The sequence below is a fragment of the Zonotrichia leucophrys genome, chromosome 7 (assembly GCF_028769735.1).
Source record: "Zonotrichia leucophrys gambelii isolate GWCS_2022_RI chromosome 7, RI_Zleu_2.0, whole genome shotgun sequence".
Taxonomy (NCBI): domain Eukaryota; kingdom Metazoa; phylum Chordata; class Aves; order Passeriformes; family Passerellidae; genus Zonotrichia; species Zonotrichia leucophrys.
The window spans coordinates 22,378,081-22,385,825 of record NC_088177.1 but is presented as its reverse complement, the minus strand read 5'-3'; positions in this window follow the sequence as shown (position 1 = coordinate 22,385,825).

Genomic DNA, 7,745 nt, shown 5'->3' with positions numbered 1-7,745 from the left:
ATAAATGCACCGGGAGTGATGCTGTCTTCACACTTCCTCCTGCTTGTGTCACCTGCCGCACCAAGCCGGGGACACAGCAGCTCTGCAACGTCTATCCGTGATTGAACTAAGCGGTTCAAGAGATTAAGATCGTTTTTAATAAGTAAAATATTTTCTTTCACTGGGGTTTTTTGGTCTTTGGCATGAAACAAATTAAACTCAAGCTGTTCCTCAAGTAATTTCAAATGAAGCTGCTCAACCACCTGGACTCACAACATTTTTCACACTCATTCTCTTTATCTTACTCATTTCCTCTCCATTTAAATACATTTTAAAATGTATTTGAACTAAAGTCCTTGAATTATCCTCTTGGAAAGATTTTCATCTTTTCTTTGGCAATTTAATCCTTTAATTCAAGTAGTCAGTTGTATATCAAAAGTCTTTAGGGAAATGATTGACCTAATTTTTAGATATGTGATAGATATTCAGTCAAAAGTAAAAGTATTAACTCAAATGCAATTAAAATTATAGGAATCTACTTGGAATAATCTGATTTGTCTGGACTTTCAAAAAGCCCATAATAAGTCCTGCATAAGAAGCTATTAAAAAAGCAGCCAGTTGTGAGGTAAGAGATCGGTGATTTGGGACGTGGTGCTAGACAGCTTACACAGACGTGGCCAATATTCTGTGTGGGAAAAGGTTAGCACTGGAACAGTCCCAAACCCATGCTCTAGCACTGGATAGTGCAGCGAGCTGCCACTCAGCTTACTTGAAACAAAAGTGAACAGAAAAGAACTTGAATTAATTGAAAGTACAAAACACTGACAGCTGAAAGTCTCTGTTGAAAAGCACAGAGTAATGGACAGTAGAAGAAATCTTGTGAATTATTCATACAAGTTTGGTGTACAAGTTGTAGAAGAAAGATCAGAGCATCACTGTGGACAGCTCAGTGGCTGTCAAGAAGCAAGCATTATTTGGAATAGACTGTTCCAAAGCATAAGGAAAAGCAAAAAACAACAAACAAACCAACAAACACAAAACAGAAAATACAATGACATTTTGAAAATTAGTGGTATGGTCCCATCAACAGGAATGCAGTGTTTGATGGCCCCAGAGAACAGTTTAGAATCACAGGGAAAAGTGTGAGAGAGAAAGGAGAGGCAATAAATATGATTACAGGCTGTGAAGGCTTTTCTTCTGAAGTGAAATGCTAAAGAAGTGTTTACGGAAGAGATGAATAGAAAAGCACTTAGCCCTGAACACAGGCAATAATGAATATTATATGGAAGAGAAAATGAACACTTCTATCTTTTAACGGGAAAACATTCAATGAAAATGAAAACAATACATTTAAAACATATTACAGCCTTTTTTCTTTCTGACAATTTCACAAGAATAGTTTACAAGGTTTGTGGAATCTTCTTCTGAAACACTGATTGATAAGAAACTAAGTATTTCACATGTAATTCACAACAATCAGAGGGAGCAGAAAGCTTATTAAGAAAATAAGAGGTGCCCTCCAGAGATGAGTTTATTTAAATTATGATTATGAATAGAGACTATAATGGTCTTCCATGAAAAAGAAGAGACTGGACTTATTAGGAACAGAGAATAAAATAAGACTAAGTGCAAGCCAACAGTAGGGTTAAAGTGCAAATTAAAGCTCTCACTCAAAATGAAGTTTCACAGACTGATGACAACTGCCACGTAACTAACCTTGAAGCTCACTCTCCCTTGACTAATGCATGATATACAGATCATAAAAACAATGACTCTTCATGCCGTATTTTCTTTATAAACCACAGTGAAACTGCAATTAAGGAAATGAAGCCTTCCTATAAATACTGTGAAACAAAGAAAGCCTTTGATTCTATGTGCAACCAAAATGAGGCGGACCTCGAGTTTTGGGTAGAAATCCTGTGCACTAAATCCAGCTTTGCTCTTTAGCACAGTGGTAATCAGAGGCACACAGACCACAGGATGACCCACCCATCTTCCTGGCATCCCGAGGCAGAGCCTCATCTCCACATGCACAATGCTCTAGTGAAGCTTCAGCTTCGCTGACTCCTGGAAAGTAGAACTGCAGGTGTATAAAACCTCAGAATGTGACACCAAAATACAACACTAGCAATGCTGTTTTTTTCAATCCCACCTTTTGAAGTGCCTGTCACGAGGTACTATCAAAATGTAGATATTTTTCCTCTTTGGTGGCACTATATTACACCATGTATCTGCAGAGAACCTCAGTTAATTTACCACACACCATTTTTTCTCCCAGTCAGATTTCACATCATCAAGACTATGAATATTTTACACTGTTAACAGAGTATAGAGGAAAAATAGTGTTTGTGAGCTATTCAGATAGCATGGTGATAAAGCTCATTACAGAGTAAAAATAGCTGAAATTTATTCCAATGAACTATATTAATTCACAAATACAACTAATTTTAAACCCTTGCGTAACAAGAGAATGAAAATAGAAGACTGCTTGCAAGTGTGTGTGCTTATACATATGAGGAGAACTGAAATATACTTCTCCAGCACATCTGCACCCCTGTAAATAGAGAGCTAAAAATGAAGTGGGAGGGAAGAATTTCTTTGCAAAATAAAACAAACAAACCAACCCCGCATGCATGGGGATGATGAACTTAGCCTGAGGTTCCTTCCTCAAAGGGCATGTCCTTCCCTGGCATGGCTGTAGCAAGGGGCCCATCCTCACAGTTTCTCCTCACAACCATAATCACCTAATGCACACAATCTGCAGAAAATGATGGGCTGCAGAGCACTCGTGGATGACATCTCAAAGAACTCCTGGTTCAAACAAGTACAGAGATCAAAACAGCCTGATGCACTGTCTCTCTTTTACAAAGAAGGCTAACTAGGTTTTTTTCTGTGCAGACAAGAGAGGACAGGAAGGAATAGAGTTGCAAAGGGGTTTTATTTTTTCCAAATGTGTATTTTCAGTTTCTCATTTCAATCACTGATTAAGTCACTTGGCTTCAATTTTTTCTTAAGCACTTTCATGTCCCATTTCTGGTGACTCATAATGAAGTGTATGGCAGAGCTGACCTCGTGAATCTAATCAAAGAACCAGAGCCTATGGAACAGAAATCCAACTTCAGGGCCTGAACAAAGGAAACATTCATTAAAAGAGTGCATTCCATTCCAGGTAGTCATCACTTAAGTCTTCCTTCCTCATGGGAAGCCACAAAGGCTGTCTGCACCCCCAGCAGTCTGAGGGTATTAGATTAATATGATCTAATACACCAACTTTTCAATTGCCCGTTTCAACCCAAAAATTAACAGAACTTTTTATCCACCGTAAATCTTCCCTGAGACCTTTGAACTCAGAGTCACAAACAGACAGGACCACGAGAAGGCCACCTGAACCCTATCAGTTACTTAAGTCTCCTCAAGGTGTATACACAGACACCAGAATTGGGACACAAAATACCATTTCTAAAAGGGAACAGAAAGACGTGACCATCTTTTCTTTTAGTAGGGACACCTGGGGGATGGGGAGGGGAGGACAGTTTAAAAGAGATGTGTTGGCATGCATTTCTGTGAAGAAGTGTGTTTAAAGCTCCTAGCAGTCAGGAGTGGTGGTGTGAGAGGGAGGAGGGCATTCTCACTAGGACTGAAACAGCAGAGCACAAGATTGCTGTCAGCTACCTAACTGTCAGTGGAATCTTTCTTCCTTCAGCACTGCTGGACTTACACTATTTTCTTCCAGTTTCTTCTAGTTTATGAAATGAAAAACTGGGACACATCACGATTTCCCACAAAGACATTGACTTATAACCAAAACCCAGGAAGAGGATGAAGGAGGAAAGAAGTATTTGCAAAAGTGAGCTTTGGTGTAATGAAGTTACTCCCTCTGGGCTCAGTCTATAGCCACCCAAGAGAGGCTCTTTCAGTTCATTGTATGCTGAGGGGTTCTCTGGTTATGAAGCAGCCATGGCAGGTGAGACACAGGGTTCAAGCAGCCATTGTGGATCCTGGGTGCAGAGCAGCTGCCCAGACCTCCTGCTCATCTTACTTGAGATGTTAGTAGAGCAACAATCAGCAAAATGCACAGCAGCAGCGTAACACAGCAGCTCTGCACTTTGCAGTGCTGGGAAAGGCAGGGCACAGTAGGATGCACCTCTCTTGCAAGAGCCCTGCCCAGGTGGAAGTGATGGATAAACTGGCTGAGTGGTGCACAGCTCTCTCCATAAAGTGCTGCAGGAGTGTTTATGGTCAAAAGACTAAAATACCAACTCCTGGCATTCCCTACAGGCACACAGAGGACTATGGGATTCCATTCTCTGCTGGATGATGATCCCTCTTTACTTTTTCTGCTCTTACTTAATACCACTGTGACTCCTCTGAGGGCACATTGGCAGACACAAAACCTCTTTATCCAAATTCAGAAACCTGTAAAACTCTATAGACGCTTCTTCCTAACAAAGGCAGCACAAAAAGAAGGCAATCAGAAAGGAATGTTAACAAAGGGAAGACTGATTAACCTTATAAAATTTGCTATTGTCCTGTAGCTCATTATTCTGAGGTAAAGGAGAAGGCAAGCAGCAGCTTGGTCTTTACTGTAAGTGTGACACACACTGCTCCTTCAGCCAAACTGTCCTTTAAAGACTATTTTCTGATGCATTATGCAAGTGATATATAGTAAATTTTTAATGTATTTGTGACATTATACTTTTCTAAATGGCTAACACTGCATGTGATAATAAAGTTCAAAAGGGACAGGGAAAAAAATGAAAAAAGGTCTAAGTAAAGCAGGAAAAAATGAAGAAAATCCTAATGAGAGTACTGAGCAAAACAAATGCAGGCAATACAGTAGCAGCGTGTCTAAGTGACTACATCAAACATCTTACTCCTCTCCCTTTAAAATCAATTATTATTTATCCAACTACCTTAAGTATTATTCTAGGGCAAAAAAAAAAAAAAGGTGCTGAAAAGTTTCAGTCTTTATAGGATGGCATATTCATAGGCTCTTGAAAATACAAGGAATCTTCAAGTTATACCAAATTCTAGGTAAGGTAGTAACAAAGGAATTCTTACATAGCTTTTCATGATATTTCAGAATGTGAAATTTCACAAGAGATTTGTGAAAAGAGCATAAAGTAAAAAGCAATAGGTAAGCCATCAAAAAAAGCAAAGGGATCGCCAATTTTCAAGAGAGAGTGATTTGCTTAAGAACAATTTGGTCAAGATTTTGGTTAAGTAATTAAGGAGCAATACCAGTCACCAAGTGAAAACCAATCAATTCTGCAACCAACCCAGACACCTGTGCCAGCAGCCCTGGCAAGACCAGCTCTGACTTCACTTTACCTGTCATGGGCACCCTGACACTTGGAACAAATTTTCTTATAGAGCGTTACATCCTCTTATACATCCTTGGTCTTTCCTTCACCATCTTAAGGAATGTTGCACCTTATTTTCTCCCACCTTTATTTCCCAAAATAATGGGAAAAATACTAAAAACAGACAGCTTGGACAGTCAAAAGGTGGCAGCTAATTTTCTTAATGGACTTGTCTGTTTGATGGCCTAACAAACCACAATACCAAGGCTTTAAGCTGCATCCTCTTCCCCCCCTTTTTTTTGAAGTTTAAGGAAAATGCTGGATGGCATTCATGAGTAGACAAGAAAAGAAAATCCCTAACTAGTCTCAGCCAAATTATAGACTTGAGGAAAACCTAAAAAAGAGCAGAACATCTCTGAACTGACCTAAAGATTTGCCAGTTTATAAAGTTCTATTTTTCTCCTGCCTCTTTTAACCTATAATTAATTTCTTGCATAGTTTTAATAAAAATATCCCCTTATAGTTTGCATTTTGATTTCAGTTTCTTAAAAAAATATTTTGACAGATTTAAAACACCTTTAAAAATATACTTAATCTTACTAAAAATAAATTGAAGGACAGGTCTCCCTGTTCTCTGCATGTTATTAGGGTAACTGGAGCAAATTCTCTGCTCACATAATAGACTCCTGCTCTTTTAGATTGTCTGAGACAATTAACCTTATGCTTTCCTCAGCAGTGAAAGACAATTCAAAGTAGTTTAAGAATGATGAATGAGGATAAGCCACTGGTTTTTTTTATATTCATAAAACTGTACCAATGTAATAGAAGGCAGGCATTTAAATTTTTACTGGAGATTAAAGCACGCATCCTAGCTCACGTATTTTTTGGGAGTCTGACATGTACTAAGCTATTTTAGAGTACACCCTGCATTTAAGAAGTCATGCTACTAGAGCCTCAAGTAAATTAGAGAACACCATGCTCCTAGGTCAAAATACTGTACTAGCAACATCTAGTTAGTACTACCAGTATAATTCAAAAACTGAACTTGGATTTCAATATGTAAGTGATCTGACAATAAAATTCATTTAACGTAACACAAGCAGAAAAACATTATTGTAGCCATGCCTCGATTCCTAGGCAGACCTGGAGATGAACTATCTGCTATCTGAACAGTGCAATGTTGCTTAAATGGCAACTAAAAGTACTTTAGAAAGCTTCATCTGTTGAAGGTAATTTAGATGGATTTTAAATAAAGTTTTTTTCCTAAAATTTATCTCCTTTCATACTGTGACATTGTATTTTGATGATTTATGTAACAATGTGGCCTGAACAGTGGTAGTCTTTCCTCCCCCCAAAAAAACATGCTTTAGATTTGAGCATATGAACAGCCACACTTGGAGACCTTGCTCCAAATATAGTTAGAGAGCAGAATTACAGTTCTTACCAATACCACAAATGCTTCAGTCAAGATTTATTCCTCCACCACCAGGAATTGCTGGGTGCGTCAGCAGCTCATCTCTTTAACACCTCACACCACCACGGTGAGGAAATTCAGGAACTCGGCCAGGCACTCCTAGAAAAGGGATGCAGCCTCTCTTGCTCTATCTATGGATGTGGATGTTACAACCACGTTTGAAAGCTAAAATTTAAGCATGCAGTATCAGAGCAGGACATTAAAAATTCCTTCCCACAAATCTCTGATGCACAGTCAAGTCTGCAAGATTCCTCTTCCACTCACCCCCAAATCAAGGCCAAAGTGTTTCAACCTTGGTTTTAAGTACCAAGAATTTAGAACTGAGCAAAACAGTGAAGAAAATCACAGGACCTCCACTTCCTGAAGTTTTTCAGTCAAAACTGCTGCTCCAATCATGGCCTAGAGCTCCAGTATTAATTACAGACAAAAGGCACAAGTCACTCCTTTACAGTGCAGGGTCTGCAATCAGCTGTTAGTGCTGAGGAAAGCAAGCCCAGACCACCCAGGGTCACTCAGCTCTTCAGCAACTGAGAACTGACCACCCCAAAAACTCCTGTGGCAATGTGCATCTCCGGCATTACCCTCATTTTGAACACTACAGAGTATTTTGACATCTTTCCCTTGTAAAATATACAGCAAAATAAAGGGCAGGAGGACAAGCCTATAGAGCAGACTGGCATAAAGGTGAGCCTGCAGGTGAATTTTAACTTCTAGAAAAGAAAAATGGCAAATATACAGGTTTAGGTCTATAAAACTACACAGAAGTTGGCAAGGAAAACACATCACAAAGTAGCATATTCAAGTGATCAGGCAGAGGCTATAAAAGAATCATACTTTTACAGATACTCTATAGTAAAATGCTGGACTGCTGGCACAGGATGCTGCAGAATAAATGTTACATGTTTTCACATGTATTGTTTTAATTTATTTCTGTTTATTAAAGGTGTCATTGACAAACTTTTTAACTAGATCAGGATATCTCAAACGCT